This window comes from Leucopleurus acutus, assembly GCF_964270905.1.
Source record: "Leucopleurus acutus genome assembly, chromosome: 5".
NCBI classification, from domain to species: domain Eukaryota; kingdom Metazoa; phylum Chordata; class Mammalia; order Artiodactyla; family Delphinidae; genus Leucopleurus; species Leucopleurus acutus.
In genome coordinates, this window is record NC_139147.1 from 77,601,841 (window position 1) to 77,625,258 (window position 23,418).

Genomic DNA, 23,418 nt, shown 5'->3' on the forward strand with positions numbered 1-23,418 from the left:
TACTTGCCTTTTGACAAGTAGAAAGCCGGGAGGTATGACCTTCAAACATTCAGGAGTATGTGCTTGGAAGCACTGTCAGGGAAGACTTACGGAATGGTCTAATTCAAAGATTGTGTGGATCTCCCGGGGATGCTAATGTACCTGCTCAGGTATGCTCTTGTAAAGAAGGCTTTCCTCTTTGCCCTGTGTTTGGTGTTCTGCACTTGGAGGGAAGGCAGGAAAAATCCTGCAGGAGGGTGAGGAATCAGACAGCTGGAACTGTAACACCTGGGTTACAAGGGGCCTGCTCTCTGGGTGGGAACAGACCTTAAAGGTAATGAAGTCCAAAAACTAAGGACAGATTTAGAATAGGGACACAGCAGAACCAGAGATGTGTCCCAAGAAAATTATCAGGCAGTGGTGCATTGAGTGAAATGAAGGGATGAGTGATAGAAAGGTGTCCACTGAATGAATCTATGGAACTGCAGGAAGCGCTCTTGAGTCATCAGGGGCTAAGTGGTCGCTTGATGGCTATCACATCTGAACTTCAGTTTTGTCACTTATACTAATTCAGACCAAACTGACCTTGCAGAGTTGTTGTCAAATCAAATGCGATAATGGACATGCGAGTAATTTGCAGATGGTTAGGCACTGGACCGACATATGGGGACACTCCTATTACCACTCCGTAAAACCAAAAAGCATTATTTTACTAAGTGAAATTTATTTATTACTAAGTGAAATTTACTAAGTAATATTTATTTTATAGGATCTTCCTCTCAAAATGATACTGACGTGGTTCATAAGCCAATTTCATTTCAGTCAGTGTTCCAATTACATATACACTTTCTCTTCCTCTTCACATACCACAGGCAGAAGCATCAGGGGATTTTAAAGAACAGTGGTCTAGGTATGCCATGAGGATATCATAACTGACAATATTAGCCCTAGATCAAATCAGCTTGGCTTGCAATGTACACAAATATTTTTTATTCCCAGGATGGTCCTGAACAACCTCTTATGGTGACTCTGAGTCACCTCCCTCGTGAGAATAGAAAAGAGCTCTGGGAATGCAAATTTTCTTCCTTGGATTATTATAATGCTCATTAATTGCCCCACCTATTCCCTTTCGAAGCTCCAATGCTTTGCATTGCCAGACCTGTCTAAAACACAGGTCTGATTACACCCTTCCCTTGCTCAAGAATATTCAGTGCTTCTCCCTGTCTTACAGGACTAAACACAAATTGCTCAACAGAGTATGTAAAGTCCTTAAAGTACAGCCTCTGCTCACCTTTTTAAAGTCTGATCTTCAATGACCCCAGTGCTCATATACCATCTCCTGGTCAGACTGGGCTCTGCCCCAGCAAGACACCCGATTCCCTCCTTCCCTTTATGTTTTCACCCCGTTCCCTTTATCTGTCGTATAACTTGTGGTTTTTAACTGTGTCAATTTAGTTCAGCTGGAATTATGTTTTCCAGAATCCCCTTCTCTGCATTGTTCTGAGTTAGGGTTGACCACGGGGAAATGTGCATGAGGTTTGGAGGGAAGAAGTGAAGCAGTAGCAATTGCTTTGGGAGGGTCTGTCTAGGCACCTGGGTGCTGTTGCAGCTCATGCACCTTATTGCTGATCTGATGGCTCACCTCCTAGGTGGGGGCAGCAGCCAGGCCCACGGCTCCTTCAGCTCCTGCTAGATCCCCTCCTTCAACTTCTTCATGCCCAAAGCCAGGTAAGTATGAAGCTCCATGGCTAAGAGCACCGGCTCCTTCTTCAGGCCACCCATACAGTATGGTTAGATCCAGACAGAGATAGTTAAGGGCTGCAGTTTGGCCCCAGTTTGATCTCTTGCATTTCACTTCCAGCATTTCTTTTTTTTTTTTTTTTTTTTCGGTATGTGGGCCTCTCACTGTTGCGGCCTCTCCTGTTGCGGAGCACAGGCTCCGGACGCGCAGGCTCAGCAGCCATGGCTCATGGGCCCAGCCGCTCCGCGGCATGTGGGATCTTCCCAGACCGGGGCACGAACCCGTGTCCCCTGCATTGACAGGAGGACTCTCAGCCACTGCGCCACCAGGGAAGCCCCACCACTTCCAGCATTTCTTCCTGACTGCCCGCCTAACACAGGCAGGGGCAACAGACTTCCTCACTGGCTCCTTCTCAGGGTCCTTAGTGACTCCCAACTGCCCCTTTTGGGGTTTTCTTTGCCCACCTTCTCCCACAATTGTAAGACTAATCCCTATGATAAATTCCACATTCCATTTCATTCATCCATATCATTTCTGCTTCCCTGGTCGGACCCTAGCTCATACGTCACTCCTCCCCACCAATCTATGTCCAAAACCTGCCTGTCCATCATTTCAAGATTTACTTCAAATACCACTTCCTCATAAACCCCTTCCTGAGTGACACAGTTGCCTCTTCCTTTGAAACGTCAAAATATTTTACCACATATCTTTTAAAAGTTCTGTCATATACTCTTAGACTAATCCAAATATTATATAAGTTGTATTACAACCTCTGGTGCATCTTATCTTTCACAATGATCTATAAATTCTTATTCTTCTGGAGTTGTGTTAGTGTGATTGCATTTTAATCTCCAAATCTCACCAGTGTCTTAACTACAGAAGGATCTCAAAAAATGCTTAGTGTCCAAAAGAGTAAATGAATTATCCATTCAACTACTCCCTTTTTAATAACACAGGTAAGGAAAACCCAATGCTACTGTGTATGGTGTAGCCTCACTTATATGGAGACTATTTCTAGAGCCACTTTACTTTTCCACTCTCTTCCCTTGGAGAAGAGCCTCTCCAATCCGAATCCAATGCTTTTTATTATCTTATACATGGTTCTAATAAAACTCGTTAGCCGGCTCCATAGTCCACAATAGAGCAGAAACAGCTAATTGTATGGAGAATAGATAACTGCTAGAGCAAGACATGCTGAAAGCAAGAAGTAATAGCAGACAATGAAAGAGAAAGCAGACAGAAAATTTATGAAAATACGATTACACAAATTGAAAGTATACCAGTTTGGGGCCATTTAGTATATAGGTAAATGATCTCATCTTAATAAATTCTAAAGGAATTACAGCCCATTCCAATAAACTGTCCTGAGTCACCAACATTTAGTAATGCTACATATTTGAGAATAATCTCCCTCTGAAACTAATTTTTTAAACAAAACATTTAAAAGAAAGTTACATATTGAAATTTCACCATTAAAGAATCCCATAGTAGCTCCCATTCTCAGAAAAAAAGAGGATTTTTATTTTTTATTATGCATTTATTCAACAAATAAGTAGTGAGAGTCAACTATGATTAAGGCACTGTTCTCGTGTGTGTGTGTGTGTGTGTGTGTGTGTGTGTGTGTGTGTGTGTGTGTGTGTACTTTTCCTCCAAGGAAATCATCAAACTTGGGAGAAGTGGGACAATAAAAATTACACCTTTTGAATATCTCATAAAGCAAAAAACTAAATAAATAAATAGCAGTCATTGTAAATCAGCACCACATTGGTTTCTTACAAAAAAGCAAGTAAATGCAGCCAACAAAATAGGACTAAGTTCATAGTTGCCAGCTTCTTCCAGGGCAAAATAAACTGTCAACTAGAATGAAGCTGCTTGCCTTCCCCACACAGCCTTTGCCTCATTTCTCTGCCAAGCATCTCTTCCCGGCAGGGAAGGTCCCTGGAGACTCTACAGGTGTTACAACCCTGTACAGTTTGCTTTGGAAGAAAAATCTGGAGAAAAACACACATAAGAAATACTTGCTTTCATCATCACAGCCCCCAATACACACAAGGAGGCAACTGTGGCACTTTCTAAATTTTCCCCCTGGCTTAATTCTCATAGGTTGGAAATAGGATTGAATGAGATAATGAAAATAAAGCACTCATCACAGCTCCTAGCACACAAGAAGCACTGGATCAATATCAGTGATTATGATTAGAAGGGGTCCTAAACGTCCGGCAAGCTGTGTAAATTAGCCTTAAGTGTTATCTGGGACAAAATTTGAGTCTTCGGCTGTTTTTTCTTTGTCACCCAGAATGCTCTGGGGCCACCACCAGAATATAAAATAATTTTTCAGCAAGCCAGCTTTGGCTGGGGAGAAGGATGGGCAGTGCTGCCTGCAGGGATGTTTGGAGTAGAGAAACAGGGCGGTCCTGCAGCACCTTTGCCCCCATGCAGTTCCCCAGGAGTGCCATGCTGAGGGCAAGGTACCAAGATGGATCCTGGAACAAAATTAACATCACTGATTATATGATTGGATTTTTGGCTTTGATTTTTAAAGGAAGTGAATAAAACTAGCACAACTGAAAAACTAAGGAGTATGTAAGTGTAAGCATGTTTGGGGAGGTTGTTTTAGTTCAAAAAATAAAAATAGCTTAAGTGGACTGAGCACTAATTAAATTGCAGGCACTCTGCTAAGTACTCTATAAACATATTTAATCCTAAAACGGTTCTATATCCTTATGCCAATAACACAAACGAGGAAACAGGTTTAGAGATGTGAAGTAATTTTACTATAGCCCAGGGGTAGTAAGTAGCATTACCCTGCCCAGGTTATCTCAGTCTAAAATCCACACGTTTACTACTATATGCTAATGAAATAATGCAATTTAAAAGGTCACACATTCATTCACTGATTCAATACATTTATTGAGCTATTCCTTCACAGGAGGCACCGTGAAGTGGGACTAGTAGAGACAAATAAAATATTCAGGGCCACTTCTTACAATCACAGGGCAGTATGGTATAGTGGTTAAGCTTGCCCAAGTTCAAATACTGACTCTACTGTCAACTAAGTCTGTGAGCTTAGGCTCAGTTTTCTCTTCTGTAAAATGGTGATTATAATAGTACCTGCCTCTCTTAAACTTATTCTGAGATTTTGATAAGCTAATATTTGTAAAGCTTATATTATTACGAGGCTTGTATGAGCCTGCATATGCATGTGTGTCAGTAAAGACTTCATGGAGGAGTCCTACCTCTTGAGAGAAGACTTCATGGAGGAGTTCTACCTCTTGAGAGAAGACTTAGGCGCCTTTTAGACTTTTAGAGCCAGAAAGAAGAAATTGATCTAATATGGAATTAAATTTGCCTTTCACACACTCACTCTTCAGGACGGCAGATTTCAGAAACTGGTACCTAAAATCTCATAAAGAAATAGCTCTAGGTCCAGTGTTTTGAGGGACTGATTACATAAAACACCTACACAAGAACTGTAAAATTTCCAGCTGAATTGAATTGATCAACAGCACTTAACATATCCATCTATTACTTAGTGCATTTGGAAAAAATCATGATACCATTTGAGAAAAGGAAAAGGAATCTGATTTTGCCTATTTAGCCTGCTTTTTTCTGTTGTTTTGTTGGACATTCTAATGGGAAAGAAAGGCCATGAATGACAGATCAATGAGACTGAACTGTCTTCTCATTTGTCCTTAGGAACCTACATGAGGTCAGCACAGTTTACCTCTTCATCTTAGAAATGAATTCTTCCATTCTCCTTCACTCTCTGTTTGAGGTTCCAAATATATCAGACCTGGTCATCATTCTACTTTAGTCCTTTCAGTGACTTCCTGCTGCATTTTGCATAAAATCCAAACTCCTTACCTTGGCTTGTAAGGTCAGCCTGATCTAGCCCCTGCTTATCTTAGAACCTCAGTTCCAGCCCTTCTCTCCCTCTTACCAGGCCCTGCCACCTCAACCATGAACAGATCGACCCTGGCTCCTTCTCAGGCTTTTTTTTTTCTTAGCCCAGACATCACCTTCTCAGAGGTGTCATCCCTGACTACCCTATTTAAAATTGCCTCTCCTCCACAGCCCTCCAACACTGTTGCTGTTGTCACTGTTTTAATCTCAGCCCCTTATTTCTTACCCTGAAATCACTTGTATGTCTTCTGTTTATTTGTTTGTTGTCCGTTCACATATATATATATGTATATATATATATATATATATATATATATTTTTTTTTTGTATCTCTCCCAAACTATTCTTAGTAATGCTAACAGCAAGGAATTACCTTAACACCTCTGCCTCCCAAGGCAATTTTGGATAACTTCTAAATGTATGTACACATTTACATCTACACACATACATATGCATACACATAAATTTATACTTCAATATTCTAAATATATGGTCAATATTCTAAATATATATGCCCACATATATATGTATATGTGTATAAGTGTATATATATATATGTGTGTGTGTATATATAACAAATTTTTTATTTCATTATTATATATCTATATAATTCATTTCCTTATCTATTTTTTTCTACTCGTTGAGGATAAATAATACTAACATCTATACTTTTATTTATTCATCATTTACTCATGATGCTATTTGCATCATTTAGGCAGATACTATTTGCTAAGACACTATTTTAGGCACCCAGGATACAGCAGTGAGGAAAACAAAGGTCCCTGCCCTTGTAGATTTGACACTCTAGTGGGGCTAAACTAAACAGTTGACAGGCTAAACAAATTAATTAAATAGTATGTGGAAGCTGATAAGGTGACAACCGCTATGGACAAGAGAAAAAGTTGAGCAGGGTAAGTGAGATCAGGAATGGCAGGAGTGGAGATGGGAATAGATATAGATATTGAGGTCTATCTAACCAGGAGATAGCAAGAGCAGGCTTATTACCATTTTACAGAAAAGGAAACTAAGTCTGGACAGGCTAAGCAAGCAGTACCTAGGATTCAAACCCAACTCTGACTTCAAAGCCAGCCAACTTTTCACCACCCACTTTATCCATTCAACCCCCAAACCCTGCTACTGTCTCACACTGTAACTGGAAAACTGAAGTCTAATCTTCCAGAAAAGAGCTATTGAGTGTGTATTATCGTTCTCAAGTGTCCATCATTTCTTTAAGTGGAAAAACCACCTATATCTATTTCAATGAGAGTCTAGCTTCTTCCATGGGCACTAAATTAGCTCAAAAGAAGAAAGTAGAAAATATGCACTCATAATGTTACAGTCCAAATTAAAGCTAAATATTTTATCCCTTTACTGCTTTGCAGAAGATTATGGTAATTAATGGTGATAGAGAGCTTGCTTTATATTTTTTTAAAAAAGCTCTCTTTTTATTTCCCAAACAAAAAATGTCACTGTGCCTAAGCCAGGTGTCTGTGTACTCCTCCCACACCCAAACCTGGATCCAGAGGGAGCAAACAGTTTACAGGTTGTGGGAATGTAGCAGAATCACATCCTTAAGGACACAGAAAGTGTCTTTATGGATGTGACTCCTAACGCAGTGGTCACTGGTGATTCTCATTGAGGCCAAGGACGCTGCCGGGTATCTGGATCTGATGATGCTCCACATGCCTGACATGTGGATGCCTCTGTGGAACTAAGAGTATGGATCTACTCTTAGCTTCTCATGGCGTCTCCTAAGTCATTACCTTCCAGGCACAGATTCATAGAACAACATGCCTTACAGAGGACCTTGTCCAAGTTCCTCACTCTGGAGGTTAGAAAAAGGACTCTTAGAGAAGGAAACGCCACTAACCAGTATCAGGGCTGTTGCACTGAATGATTGAGGGGGAAAAATCATAACCTTGGAGTTAGAGATCTAGGGTGCAAGTCCCAACTCCACTATTTGCTGGCTGTGTGACCTTAGGAAATATTTAGCCTCTCAGACTCGGGATGTAGAATGGTGTTGAGAACAATTACTTTGATTACCTCAGATTATTGTAAGAAAAAAATACTTGGGTGCATGTGCGTATATAATAACAAGCATTTTCAGGGTTTAAAATTCTATTTAAAAAAAACTGTTAATTTGAATCTAGGTCTTCTACTTTCTAATCCAATATTGATTTGGGCATGCAGTTGAATATCTCTGTAGTTGTTAATCATAATGAAGGTTAAAATCCCCACGTACCAGGCTCTTAACAAATGTTTTGGCACCTGACTGACACCTACCAAAAGCTGGATGAAACGGGTTCTATTATCCCCTTTTTACAGATGATGAGAATAAAGTAGGGATAGACGAAATAACTTGTCTAAGGTCAAATCCAGGGAAGGTGGTCTGATGCTAAAGCCCATGATGTTACACAACCACAATTTTAGGTCACCATAGCATCTAACCATAACTGGCGTAAGGAACTATGTTATCTATGAAAAGAACATTTTCAGAAATGATGGGTTCTTTTTTCTGTTGCCTTTAGCACTGATTGGGAAAAGAGGAAGCCAGTGTCATCATAAGGACTTATGTGTCAGACAGGAAGAAACTACAGGCATCTCCTACATATAAACTAGACATAAAAGGTCACCTGCCCTCATGTCCAATTGTATCAAATAATAGCTGGACTGGTATGAATTCTTCACTGCTTTTAGAAAGTGAGATCAAAGCTCACTGCAGCTGCCCACTTCCCTGGAAACTTCCTACTTTCTTTCAGGTAATTTATTTAGGACACTTGACACTGGCCTTGCTGTCAGTATATGCAAGCATGAACTTCAGTGTCATCCTTCATTGTGCTTGCTGCAAAATGTCTTGTACTATTGGGATAAAAATGTCTTTTTCCATGATTGAGCCAGTGATGTTCAATCTTATTAGAGTCTGTGACTCCTTATCATTTGTCTGATTTTGTGACCACAAAATTACAAAAAAATAAAATAAAGTTACCTTATTAGTCTGTAGAGATGGCCTTTGAAATAATTAATGATATGATAAAGTATGAGAAAACTAGAAAGCCAATGCTGGGCGTACCTGACACAGCATGAATCCATCATCTATTTAACTCAACCTTTTGGGTACAGGGCACTGTGCTAGGCATGGGGCAGGATAAACCATGCCCTCAGCTGCTTGGGTGCTAATCAGGGACTTGGACAAGAAGACAAAGGGACAAATTACTGGCCCACAGTTAAAAAAGAAACTTAAAAAAATTTTTTTTTAACTATAATAGAGAGAGAAAGAATATGTTACAAGCATTTAAAGGGTTCTCCAAAACTGGGAAGAATCAAGAAGGGATTGGAGTAGTAGGTTTGGGAAGGAAAGCAGGGGAAAGGAGATGGCACCTGAGGCGGCGTGAGGACACAGGGAGGGGGCACTTACGGATCTGGTTATGCGAGTCCTCAGCTCTTATGCTGTGCTGTCTAGTAAACGGGATAGTAGACCGAAGAGCTTTGTGCTCAGGCACGCACATTCTAATTCTCACTAACTGGATAACTGTGGGCAATTCTCTGAGTCTCTCAGAACCTCAGTTCTTTCATCTGTAAAAGGTAGACAAGAATATGGACCTGAGAGTTATTTTTATGCTTAAATGAAATGACAGAAATACATGCACCAATGAATGCTGATTTCCCTTGCCCTCCTCTGTTTAACCAGAAAATAGATTTCTTGGCATAATACAAGCAGGGTATTTTCTCTTTATTCCCCTTTCAATCTTTAGCCTTGACTTTTACAAAGAGATGTGGCAATAGAACTTCAGAGTTGAAAGGAATCTTAAAAAAAAAAATAACAATGTATTGTAGCTGAAGAGCCTTAGAGATGAACTAGACCAGCTGTCTCATACTTTAGGCCCAAAGGTAAAGCGACTTCCCAGGCACAGGCAAGATAATACCAGGATCAGAAAGACAGGATGGGGATGGGTGGCTCATGGGTCCTAATTCAGGTCCTCAGTTCTAGTCCAGGGGCTGCACAATTTCAGGTCTTTCCTAGCTCTGAAATGAAATGCAGAGATGAGTCTCAGCATTGGAGCTTGCTTTGTGCTATGCGATAAGGTCCTGCTACTTAACCTCTCTGAGTCTCAGGTGCCTCAAAAAATACACAGGATTACTGCCAGGACTGAATGAGATGACAGACGTAAAACACTCAATACAAGCCATGATGGAGTTCACTAAAGGGCAGCTATTAAATTTTGATTTTCACAACTGAACAGACTAATAAACTGAAAGAACTCATGGCAGAAGAAAGAATTCATGTTCATTAAACGTCTCCTATGGAAAAGGCACTGAGAAAGAGACTCAAGCTTCTAGGTAGGCATCAGTGTTCCTGTTTCCCAGCTGAGGAGACCGAGGCACATCTCCACATAATAACTTGCCTGAGGTACCCTCCAGACGCTAAGACTCCACACTGCCACAGCTGCTAGAGCTAGGCAGAACGTGGTCAGGCTACAAGGAGGTCTCCTAACAACCTCGTTGGTGTAAACCATGCATTCGCACTTTCAAAAAGGAGAAAAAAAAAAGAGCAAATCAGTAGCTAACCTGGTTTAATCCCCCAAAATATAAGATACCAAACGTTCTGTAACCTTCCTGTTCTTTGGGGTTTTTATTTCTCCCACAGATCAATTTCCAAAATGAGCAAAGAGCACAGTAGGTGGCTCTCTTTAATATTTCACGGACAAGACAATAGTGACTCAACAGATCCTACATCTGTGTCACCAGCAAAAGCCTGACCAAGTTGAGCAACAAATGAAACTGTGTGTATATTGGAGATAACCTTTACTTTTTTCTTCTGCTTCTTCCTCTGATTTTCTCCAGCTACATTCTCCTTTTCTAACTGTGCCAGGTAAGATGCCGCTGACTGCCTACCTTTTGGCAAAAGCAAACATATGCTTCCAAAGGCCAAACTCAAGGAGCACAGCGTTTCTCCCCAAACTGCCTTTGCAAGCCTGTCTGCTTGCTGCAAAGCAAAGAAACCTAAAGGCCTGTGGGAAGTCTCAACTGATAAATGGCCCCATTGCCTGGGCTGGAAACAGATCTGTTCATTTTCCTACATAAGCCTGCAGCCGTCAGTTTCCACAGGGAGGATTGAAACTCCAGACCAATGATCAGCATCACCAGCCAGCAGTGGCCTTTCCTGCGGATGCTGCCTCTGTACACTGTTCACTATATTCCATCCTTTCCGACTTCGGAATTGGCAAAAGAAGAGAAAAATGGTATGGTCACTCATGGTATTCGTTCCTCAATCTTCTTAACAGCCTGTGTATTAGCACGAGGATGGCAGAAACAAGAAACCACTCAGAACAGGAAGAAAAACATGACACAATTCTAAGCTTTATGTCTTCATAGTACGCTTACTCCTAGGAATTGAAGGTACATTTCTTCAAACACATGTGAGTAGGCAGGCTGCCTTAGAGAGCATCACCCTGAAACTTCCTCTCTTGAGAGCTGGTCCCGCTATAGTTCTCTTAGCAAGGAAATATCCTCTTTGGGACAAAAAGGATACCCTGAAATCACCAAACAAATAAGGTCAACCCAACAACTGAAGTAAATTGTTAAAGATCTCATTGGAGAGACGACAGGGTGTGATGGAAAAGCCCTTAACTAGAAGTCAAAAGCTGTGATCTGTATTCCCAAGGCTGAAACTTATGAACCATGTGACCCTGGGCAACTTCTCATTTCTCTGACTCTTATTCAATTGTTTTCTCAATAAACTGAGATCAACTAAGAAGGAATATCATTTAATGAGCACTTACTCACTACATGTACTTTACATTATTCTACTTAATTTAATCCTCACACACATCCTTGGGGTAAGCATTTTTTTTTCACTTTAGAATTGGATAAAACAGAAACTCTAAATGGTGAAATAAATTGCTTAGTTATTACCCAGCTACATAGGAATTAGAGCTGAAATCTGAATCTGATGACAAAACCAGCTTTTTTCATACCTTATCATATCATTATATTATCCTTCCACTATTAATATGTCTGCCATGTCCTTCTCTCAAGGCTACTGCAAGTAACAAGGAAGATAATATATATGGAATACACTGTGGAAATTTTAAAGTTTTATATATATATATATATATATATATATATATATTTGGTAACAAATAATCTCTATAAGGAGAAAGGGTATAACTGAGTATCCTTTCTTTAAAAAACCAGAACTAAAAGGAATTAGCTTTCAATCTCCCATACCCTTGTTCTGACCTTATTTTGAACATTCTCCTTTTCCCTACAAGTCCCCAGTCTCCCAGGCACGCGTTCAGATGTATCCTGGCCAGCTCATCACAATGCATGCACACGGAACAGGCTGACGGAAGCAAGCGATCCAACCCTCTGCAAATGTCTGGTGCGGGAGCTACCTAAGAGGGTACCACCAAACTCTTTCCTTTCCTCAAGGTGTATCACATCCCTGCTCTGCCTACATCAATAACACAGGCATATGTGATGGACTGTGGAGCAGGTAGCCAACTATAAATACTGGATGCTCAGTTCAGGGACTTATGGCATAGCCAGGAGATGATAGTAAAAACTGTATGAAGTCAATCAGAATAAAATCAATTGTTATGAGCCAGGTGGGGGGTACGTAAAGGACACTATTTCACTTTAAAATACCAATAATGCCAATAATAAAGGAAGCCTGGTGAGGGCACATGTGGATGTTTGTGTTTATATGAGGTAAGTTTGTGTCCAAAAGGGACTGAATTTAGCAGCATCACTGTATAATCCAAAAGAAACACACGGGGATCTTGTTGTTTGCCTATATTAGCTGAGAAATATAAAGCTGCTTGTCTGACCTGACACAGGGGGAATAAAAGGCTTAGAACAGTCTGTGACATAGATGAAACTTGCAACTTCTCCTCTTGTCTTTCTACCTCTCATCAAATTCAAGACCCTCTTTGCCAGTAAAGGATGCCTCAGATCAAAGTTTCACAGACCTGAGGCTTGGCCTAAAAACTAGCAGGGCATTGGCATCACTGGGAAACCTTTTATACACCAAGTCAAGCATCTACGATCAAAGTCACATGTAGAGGGCGTTCAGAAAACACTATAAAAGAGCTGTTCAAACTCCAAAGAAGAAAAAAACACAACATCTAGATTAAAAAAAAAAAAAAAGTCACTCTATCTGAAAATTCAGCTTCCTAAAAACCCACTGTCTCCAAGGTTACTATGCAGTCACATTTATAATTGTTGCCATCAATGTCAAACTGAACAGGTGCCAAGCCAGGCACTGTGCTAACCATGTTATTTGAATTATCCCGTTTCATCCTCCCAAGTGCCCTAAGGGCTCATTGTGACCGTGAAAATCTCCATTTTATGGCTGGAAAAAAAACAAAAACCAAAACAAAACTGAGTATCAGAAAGATTGGATAACTTGCCCAAGTTCACACGGCTAATAGGTGGCAGAGCTGGAGTGAAGGCCAGGTAAATCCTTCTTCTCAGCTGGTAGCTAACCTTAGCGGTGTTTCACAATTTCACAACCAGCGGGCGGAGGCAAGACAGACTGGGAACTGGTTCTTAAAGGAAACGGCAGAAGTTTGCTTTTGTGTTTGTGATTTTTCTCTTTAACTCAGCTTCCTTGTTCCCTCCCAGGACTTAGAAGTGACAGGGGGCTATGGCTCCGTGAGGTCAGCTATTCCTGTAAGAGAAGCATCCTATTTCCCACAGGACGACCGGCCCCGCTTCCCCTGGGGCTGGAGAGAGCACTGTACCAAACGAGGTGACTGACGCCCGGACGTCCCTCACCTCTCCACGGACTCTACCAGGAATCTGACGGACACCCTCGGCGGGGCATCTTTCTGAGAAAACAGGTCAGCGGAAGAGAGAGGCTGCAAGCAGCCTTTACCCAGGCTGTCACAGGTCCAAGCTGGAAACGACGTGATACCCAGTGGCAACGCTGGGACACACTGCCCCCTTCTATCCTCACCGTTCACAGCAGCACTCCAGAGAGACCGAGGCCGGGGGTATACCGGGGTACATCCCTTAAAGAGCTGGGAGAGGGCTGCAGTGACGCGCAGCACTCACACAGCTGCGTTACTTAAATGCCTACAAAGCGAAGACGGGACTCTGGACAGTGGGTTCGAGTCCTGCCCACGGCACTAACTTAGCTGTGATCTATCCCAGCCGCTGCCTTGCTCTGTGCCTCAGTTTGCCCTTCTGTAAAATAGGGTTGAAGGAGACGATGCGTAAGAATCCTTCCACCTTAAGATTCTCTAGATCGGTGATCCCCCGAGCTCTCATCACCGCGCGAGACTCACCTTTCCTGGGAGGCAGAGCGGGAGCAGCGAAGGCGGCGGGGATGGGTGCAGGATCGCCCGGCACCGCGTCTTTCGGTGCGCTTGGCCAAAGCAGAGTCCCGGGGACCCGGATCCGGCCAGTCTTCCAGCAACGAGCCTCTTACTTTCCGCCGCACTTTCTTTTTTCCCCCTTTGGGGCTCCTCCCCTGCCGCTGCGCGATTGGCCGGCGCTGCGCGGCTCCCGCTCCACCCGGCGCCTCGCCAGCCACCAGCGCTTCCCAGAGCGGAGGCCGCGGGGCGGCACCGAGAGCGGCCCCGCCCGCGGCGAGGAGGAGCGGCGCCAGTCCCGCGGTCGGCAAGAGGCTGCGCTAGGCCCTTCGGCCGCCGGCTGGAGCGCGCAGGAAGGGACAGCGTGGGTCCTGCAGCTTGGCACCATGCCAGGCGCTCTGGGGAGATGCGTCCCCGGCTATACACATAGACTCACACTTGCGCTCATTGCAACATCCTGGTCTCACAATCGAGATCGCCTTTTCTTTCCTGCTCTGTGTATTTAGCTCTCGTGCTGCACCAAGGCCATAAATCAATTCAGGCCGCAGGATTTGAGCCCCCATCGTGTGCCAAGCCCAGAGCGCGACGGGAAGAAACAGACTCAATCTCGGTGGTCTGGCGCTCCGCTCCGCTACAAAAATGACAGTCATGGGAACAAACTACTGCTCAGGACAGCCAAACGGAACCTGTATTTTCCACTGGTGTATACCCAATGTGCCTAGGAAGGTGCCTGGCACAAAGTAGGCACTCAGTACATGTGCACCGAATGAGTGAATGAATGAAATAATCATTATAGAAGCAAACAATCTCAAAAGAATTACTCCCTTTCATGCACTCCCGTTTCTCCAGATTTCTGAGAGAGCCCTCAGCCACCCTCTAACACTCTAGATGGTAGTCTGTATACTCATCCTGAGAAGCTTTACAATGACTGTCAACTCCTTTGCTCAAGAATCTTCTCTTGTTCTCTATCGCTAGTCCATCACGATTTCTTCCTGACTGGCAAGGCCCTTCATCACTTTTCCCCATTTCTGGGACTCCCTAACAAAAGCTATCTACCAAGTTGACTTGTCTCTTCACACATGCTTTACTCCACCACCTCCATGACTTTTCTTCTGCTCTTAGAGTTACCTAATTGAATCGTATTTATTTATTTATCCAAGAAATTGAGATCCAAAGAAAGCAATTAAAGAGACGGGGGGGGGGAAAAGACAGGAAAGAAGAAAAGGTCCTCATGAACTAGTAGGTGGAAGTAGGAGGTACCAGTCTCTAGGTACCAGCTAAAGATGGACAGCAGTGCAAAACTCACACACTGCCCCTGCCCTCAAAGTGTTTAACTCCCCAAGGGAAAATCGCAGTATAATTGAAGCTGTAGCAATGTTCATGTTGTTTCATTTATTGATATCGCTTATGGAAATTAATCCTGAGAAATTATTTGTCTCTGGTTACCTGGCACACAGTACATGCTCACAACATTGTTATTAAGCCAAAAAGGAAACAATATAAAATTTTAAAAGTTTATTGTATGAAGAAGAAGTAAAAGTGCTCTTTAGGGCTTCCCTGGTGGCGCAGTGGTTGAGAGTCCGCCTGCCGATGCAGGGGACACGGGTTCGTGCCCCGGTCCGGGAAGATCTCACATGCCGCGGAGCGGCTGGGCCTGTGAGCCATGGCCGCTGAGCCTGCGCGTCCGGAGCCTGTGCTCCGTAATGGGAGAGGCCACAACAATGAGAGGCCTGCATAACGCAAAAAAAAAAAAAAAAAAAAAAAAAAAAACTGCTCTTTGATGTATTATTCACTCATTAAATATATTTCAGGGCATCCAATTTTTTTTCTTATATAATACACTCATTGAACACTCTTATAACATGTGCTTACAAAGTAGCAGGCACTTTGCATGTATCAGCTAATTCTCACGATAATTTATAAGGTACTGTTATTATCTCCAATTTATAGATGAGATATAGAGAAGTTGTATCTTGTCCAAGGGCACAAGCCTACAAGAAGAGAATGCAAAATGAGAACTGAGGCAGTCTCCTTGCTCTTAACTACCCAACTAGACAGTCTCATGTGCTTTCTAGAAGTCCTTACTCTGTGCCAGGCACACGTTGGTGATTCAGAATTGAACCAGATATAGTCCTTCACTTTGAGGAGTTCCTCATAGTTTAATGAGGATGACGTCATATAGACAAATCATCACAGTATTAAATATTGTAATTTTAAGACAACATAAGTGACTGGGAATGAAAATGGTTAGATAACCAATGCTGTATATTCACACAATAAAGTATTTGCTGTCATAATTAACAGATTATGAAACTGTGTCTACAAAGGAAAAGGCTTACAATATAGTTAGTCAGGTTGTATAAAAGGTATGAAAACATGGACAGTAATTGAAAGAAATGTGGAAAGTGTTAATGTGTCAGAATTATGGGAGTATTTTTCTTTTTCAAATTTGCTTAACGGCAAAATTTTATTGTAACAGTTAATAAATGTTTGAAAACTCACATACTAGGCATTCAATGAACAATTGCGGCCTAAGTGAATGAATGAATGAGGCTGCAAGCTCATTGATGTCAGTGCCTAACAGTATTGGGTGCGTAAGAAATGCTCAGAAAAATATTTTGAAATTGACTGAATATTTGGAAAAGCATCATTACTCTCTTCTTGCCTCGGCTACTAACCTCTACTTCTTTTTTCAGGTTATCTCTAATCATTTTACAGTAGTTGTAAGGGGGCCTCAGAATTTTGCTTTTCTCTTGAACCCAGTCCAGTCAGACTTTCGTCCCTAATACTCCATAGTTAAGGTATCTAATGACTTTCACTTTGCCAAATTCAGTGGTCAATTTGTGGTCTTCATCTTACTTGACCTATTTAACAGCACCAGACAGAGTTATTCAGTTTCTCCTTCAAACTCCTTTTTATTTGACTCCTTGTTTTCTATCAATTTTTTCTGCTGCTCCTCTTTCATTGGATCCTTTACCTCTTGGTGACCTCTGAGAGTTAGAATGTCCCAGAGCTCAATCCTTGGTGTGCTTAGTCCCTCCCTAGGGGATGTCATCTCAAACATCTATGTGATAAAAACTTGCAAACTTAAATCTACAGTAGGAAACCACTACTATTGTCTCCTTACTATCTCTTCTTAGATGTTTCATACACACTTCAAATTTCACTTGTTCAAAACAAACTCTTTATGTTTACATAAAGCACCCCAGCCTCCCAGTTGCTTCTCCTTTAAGACTGGCTTCCCCTCCCTTAGAACGCTTGTCTTCACAATGATGCTCCTCCAGCACCTCCAGGGGACTGGATCTAGATGAGTGACAGGGTGAGGGACAAAGACATGTTTTCCAAACGACAGCCTGAGTCTTCTTGGCCTATGGCCCAAAGCTCCTGGAGACTGTTAAAAAAGACCTAATTTTCTCTCCTTACTTTTCTCCTTCCAAACAGAAGCTTTGAAGCAAAGGTCAGGATTTTAATAAAGTCTTGGAGGATGGTTATTATGCAATGTTGACACTTCACTACAGCAGGAAATTTCAAGACAAGAACTTTGCACGTAAACAGGAGAAACTTATCTTTATGTTTCTAACTTAGCCTTGTAAGTAGTTAACAACACATTTACCAGCTTCCAGCCTCCAAAACTCTAATCAAAATGGAAGGCATACTCTTCACATAGGTACCATAACGTGTATTATCCCATAAGCCAACCCCCCGCAATATTCTTTTGGGCAGACTCAATCTAAAGTGGTCACCATCTGGTGAATAACAACCAGTCCATTTCAGTTAAAATCATGCTAATATTTCTTGTTCTTACAGCAATATGAGAGGGCTGTGCCATTCAGCCCTATTTTTTTTTCTGTGCAGCAATAGGAAGCTTGAATGATCCCCTAACAGGCAGGCACTTGTTATATTACTCATCTCCAGAGAGGGATTTTCAACTCGTCATCTGAGATTCAGAGACTGTGTATAGGATTCTTTCTCTGCCACCAGCATTGGGTAATTTGTTTTACCTTTTTTTCATTCATTTATTCAAATATGTGTTGAATATTTGCTCTACATGAGCACTGTGAGCAATGCTGAAATAGGGTCGTCGTGGCTCTTTCATAATAGAAAAAGACACAATGTCTACATAGATTATACAAAACAAGGTTGAAATAATATCTCCCCTCCAAAGAACAACTATTATGTGGCATGTCCTTTGAACATGCATTATTTCTAAAGTTTACAATAGCCTTCAGAAATAGACATAGTTTTCCCTTCTTTTACTGGTGAGATAAGAGAGTGAGAGAAGCTTACTTACCTAAGAACACACAGCTAGTTAAGGTTGAACCCAATAGCAAACCCCAGGTTTAACAAATTCTCAAGGTCGCATTTTCCCATACTACCCTGAGGTCCCCCAAAAAGTTCAAATAAAGTATTCTTGGAGTATTGAGGAACAAAAATTTCTTCTGTTTGGAGGGGATCAAGGAAAGAAACAGAGAGGTGTCATAGCAGGGACTGGAAGGAGAGGTGAAATAAAGATATATGGTGACAAAGGAGGAAGCAGTAAGACACTACAGGACAAAGGAAAAGCATTCATTCGTCCACCCAACTATTGCTTGATGTATAAATAAAATAACTTCAACGTGACGTGGTAAGTGCTTTTGGAAACAGAGTGCAGTCCTCCGTATGAACCCAGAGGAAGGTGTTTGCACGTGGCCCCAAGAGGTGGGAAAGAGGAAGAGTCAGACTTCCCTGACGCTAGCTAGAAAACACACGGGAGGTAATGGGAAAAAAAAAGTGGAAAAAATGTACTTTAATTGGATATTGGAATAAAAATGGGGAAATATTATTGAAATTGCTCATTACAGAGCAAGAACTGTGACTTATTGGCTTTTATATCACAGAATGGTGCTTGACACAAAAAGTGAACAAATGAATCAGTTACTGACATCTGTTGAGGGCCAGGTGCTCTCTAAGCCTGGTGCTTCTTACAAATATTATATTATCATCACAGCATCTCCATGAGGTAGGTATTTATTTTTTTAATTTAATTTTATTTATTTATACAGCAGGTTCTTATTAGTTATCTATTTTATACATATTAGTGTATACATGTCAATCCTAGTCTCCCAATTCATCCCACCCTCTTTCCCGCCATGGTGTCCATGTGTTTGTTCTCTATATCTGTGTCTCTGTTTCTGCCTTGCAAACCAGTTCATCTGTACCATTTTTCTAGATTCCACATATATGCGTTAATATACGATATTTGTTTTTCTCTTTCTGAATTACTTCACTCTGTATGACAGTCTCTAAGTCCATCCACGTCTCTACAAATCACCCAATTTCGTTCATTTTATGGCTGAGTAATATTCCACTGTATATATGTACCACATCTTCTTTATCCATTCGTCTGTCAATGGGCATTTAGGTTGCTTCCATGACCTGGCTATTGTAAATAGTGCTACAATGAAAATTGAGGTGCATGTGTCTTTTTGAATTATGGTTTTCATAGGGTATATATGCCCAGTAGTGAGATTGCTGAGTCATATGGTAATACTATTTTTAGATTTTTAAGGAACCTCCATACTGTTCTCCATAGTGGCTGTATCAATTTACATTCCCACCAACAGTGCAAGAGGGTTCCCTTTTCTCCAAACCCTCTCCAGCATTTGTTGTTTGTAGACTTTCTGATGATGCCTATTCTAACCAGTGTGAGATGCCTCATTGTAGTTTTGATTTGCATTTCTCTAATAATTAACGATGTTGACCAGCTTTTCATTTGCCTTTTGACCATCTGTATGTCTTCTTTGGAGAAATGTCTATTTAAGTCTGCCCATTTTTTTGATTGGGTGTTCATTTTTTTAATATTGAGCAGCATGGGCTGTTTATATATTTTGGAAATTAATCTTTTTTCCATTGATTCATTTGCAAATATTTTCTCCCATTCTGAAGGTTGTCTTTTCATCTTGTTTATAGTTTCCTTTGCTGTGCAAAAGCTTTGAAGTTTCATTATGTCCCATTTGTTTATTTTTGTTTTTTATTTCCATTACTCTCAGAGGTGGGTCAAAAAAGATCTTGCTGTGATTTATGTCAAAGAGTGTTCTTCCTATGTTTTCCTCTAAGAGTTTTATAGTGTCTGGTCTTACATTTAGGTCTTTAATCCATTTTGAGCTTATTTTTGTGTATGGTGTTATGGAGTGCTCTAATGTCATTATTTTATATGTAGCTGTCTAGTTTTCCCAGCACCACTTATTGAAGAGACTGTCCTTTCTCCATTGTATATCCTTGCCTCCTATGTCATAGATTAGTTGACCATACGGGCTTGGGTTTATCTTTGGGCTTTCTGTCTTGTTCCATTGATCTATACCTCTGTTTCTGTGCCAGTACCATATTGTCTTGATTACTGTAGCTTTGTAATATAGTCTGAAGTCAGTGAGTCTGATTCCTCCAGCTCCATTTTTTCCCCTCAAGATTGCTTTGGCTATTTGACGCCTTTTCTGTCTCCATACACATTTTAATTTTTGTTCTAGTTCTGTAAAAAATGTCATTGGTCATTTGATAGGGATTGCATTGAATCTGTAGATTGCTTTGGTAGTATACTGATTTTCACAATACTGATTCTTCCAATCCAAGAACATTGTATATCTCTCCATCTGTTTGTGTCATCTTTGATTTCCTTCATCAGTGTCTTATAGTTTTCTAAGTACAGGTCTTTTACCTCCTAAGGTAGGTTTTTCCTAGGTATTTTATTCTTTTTGTTGCAATGGTGAGGGGATAGTTTCCTTAATTTCTCTTTCTGACTTTTTGTTGTTAGTGTAAAAGAATGCAAGAGATTTCTGTGCATTAATTTTGTCTCCTGCAACTTTACCAAATTCATTGATTAGCTCTAGTAGTTTTCTAGTGGCATCTCTAGGATTATCTATGTACAATATCATCTCATCTTCAAACAGTGATAATTTTAATTTTTCTTTTCCAATCTGTATTCCTTTTATTTATTTTTCATCTCTGATTGCCATGACTAGGACTTCCAAAACTATGTTGAATAATAGTGGCAAGAGTGGACATCCTTGTCTCTTTCCTGATCTTAGAGGAAATGTTTTCAGTTTTTCGCCGTTAAGAATGATGCTTGCTGTGGGTTTGTCATATATGGCCTTTATTATGTTGAGGTAGGTTCCCTCTATGCCCACTTTCTGGAGAGTTTTTTTTTTTATCATAAGTGGGTGTTGAATTTTGTCAAAAGGTTTTCCCCCATATATTGAGATGATCATATGGTTTTTATTCTTCAGTTTGTTAATATGGTGTATCATATTGATTGATTTGCATATATTGAAGAATCCTTGGATTCCTGGGATAAATCCCACTTGATCATGGTGTATGATCATTTTAATGTGCTGTCGGATTCTGTTTGCTAGTATTTTGTTGAGGATATTTCATCTATATTCATCAGTGTTATTGGTCTGTAATTTTCTTTTTTTGTAGTGTCTCTGTCTGGTTTTGGTATCAGGGTGATGGTGGCCTCGTAGAATGAATTTGGGAGTGTTCCTTCCTCTGAAATTTTTTGGAAGAGTTTGAGAAGGATGGGTGTTGGCTCTTCTCTAAATGTTTGATGGGATTCACCTGTGAAGTCATCTGGTCCTGGACTTTTGTTTTTTGGAAGATTTTTAATCACAGTTTCAATTTCAGTGCTTGTGACTGGTCTGTTCATATTTTCTATTTCTTCCTGGTTCAATCTTGGAAGGTTATACCTTTCTAAGAATTTTTCCATTTCTTCCAGGTTGTCCATATTATTGGCATAGAGTTGCTTGTAGTAGTCTCTTAGAATGCTTTGTATTTCCGCAGTGTCCCTTGTAATGTCTCTTTTTTCATTTCTAATTTTATTGATTTGAGTCCTCTCTCTCTCTTTCTTGATGAGTACGGCTAAAGGTTTATCAATTTTGTTTTTCTTCTCAAAGAACCAGCTTTTAGTTTTATTGATCTTTGCTATTATTTTCTTTGTTTCTATTTCATTTATTTATGCTCTGATCTTTATGATTTCTTTCATTCTATCAGCTTTGGGTTTTGTTTGTTATTCTTTCTCTGGTTCCTTTTGGTGTAAGTTTAGATTGTCTGTTTGAGATGTTTCTTGTTTCGTCAGGTAGGATTGTATTGCTATAAACTTCCCTCTTAAAACTGCTTTTATTAACACGATGATCCAAAACCTATTGGATGCAGCAAAAGCAGTTCTAAGAGGGAAGTTTATAGCTATACCAGCCTATCTCAAGAAACAAGAAAAATCTCAAGTAAACAATCTAACCTTACACTTAAAGGAACTAGAGAAAGAAGAACAAACAAAACTCAAAGTTAGCAGAAGGAAAGAAATCATAAAAATCAGAGCAGAAATAAATAGAAACAAAGAAAACAATAGCAAAGATCAATGAAACTAAAAACTGGTTCTTTGAGAAGATAAAATTGATAAACCATTAGCCAGACTCATCAAGAAAATGAGGGAGAGGACTCAAATCAATAAAATTAGAAATGAAAAAGGAGACATTACAAGGGACACTGCGGAAATACAAAGCATCCTAAGAGACTACTACAAGCAAATCTATGCCAATAAAATGGACAACCTGGAAGAAATGGACCAATTCTTAGAAAGGTATAACCTTCCAAGATTGAACCAGGAAGAAACAGAAAATATGAACAGACCAATCACAAGTAATGAAATTGAAACTGTGATTAAAAATCTTCCAACAAACAAAAGTCCAGGACCAGATGGCTTCACAGGTGAATTCTATCAAACATTTAGAGAAGACCTAACCCCCATCCTTCTCAAACTCTTCCAAAAAATTTCAGAGGAAGGAACACTCCCAAATTTATTCTATGAGGCCACCATCACCCTGATACCAAAACCAGGCAAAGATACTACAAAAAAAGAAAATTACAGACCAATATCTCTGATGAATATAGATGCAAAAATCCTCAACAAAATGCTAGCAAACAGAATCCAACAACACATTAAAAGTATCATACACCATGATCAAGTGGGATTTATCTCAGGGATACAATGATTCTTCAATATATGTAAATCAATCAATATGATACATCATATTAACAAATTGAAGAATAAAAACCATATGATCATCTCAATATATGGGGGAAACGCTTTTGACAAAATTCAACACCCATTTATGATAAAAACTCTCCAGAAAGTGGGCATAGAGGGAACCTACTTCAACATAATAAAGGCCATATATGACAAACCCACAGCAAACATCATTCTCAATGGTGAAAAACTGAAATCATTTCCTCTAAGATCAGGAACGAGACAAGGATGTCCACTCTCACCACTATTATTCAACACAGTTTTGCAAATTCTAGCCACGGCAATCAGAGAAGAAAAAGAAATAAAAGGAATACAAATTGGAAAAGAAGAAGTAAAACTGTCCACAAGGACTCAGAGGCAAAAATATACAAAATAATTTTCACTGCAAAGTAAAGGAGTTGTTACAGTGGAGGATTACTGGA

The 23,418-nt window shown here is 40.5% G+C and overlaps 1 protein-coding gene across 3 annotated transcripts in view; it reads right to left on the reverse strand.

The window, feature by feature from the left end:
- IL1RAP (interleukin 1 receptor accessory protein) overlaps positions 1 to 14,049 on the reverse strand; it is a gene marked incomplete at its 3' end in the record, with an annotated part of 125,062 nt that extends 111,013 nt beyond the window's left edge. For all 3 annotated transcript variants that reach the window (XM_082839401.1, XM_082839402.1, XM_082839403.1), the window contains exon 1: positions 13,915 to 14,049. The remainder of the gene's footprint in view (positions 1 to 13,914) is intronic.
- Between the last annotated feature and the right edge of the window lie 9,369 nt (positions 14,050 to 23,418).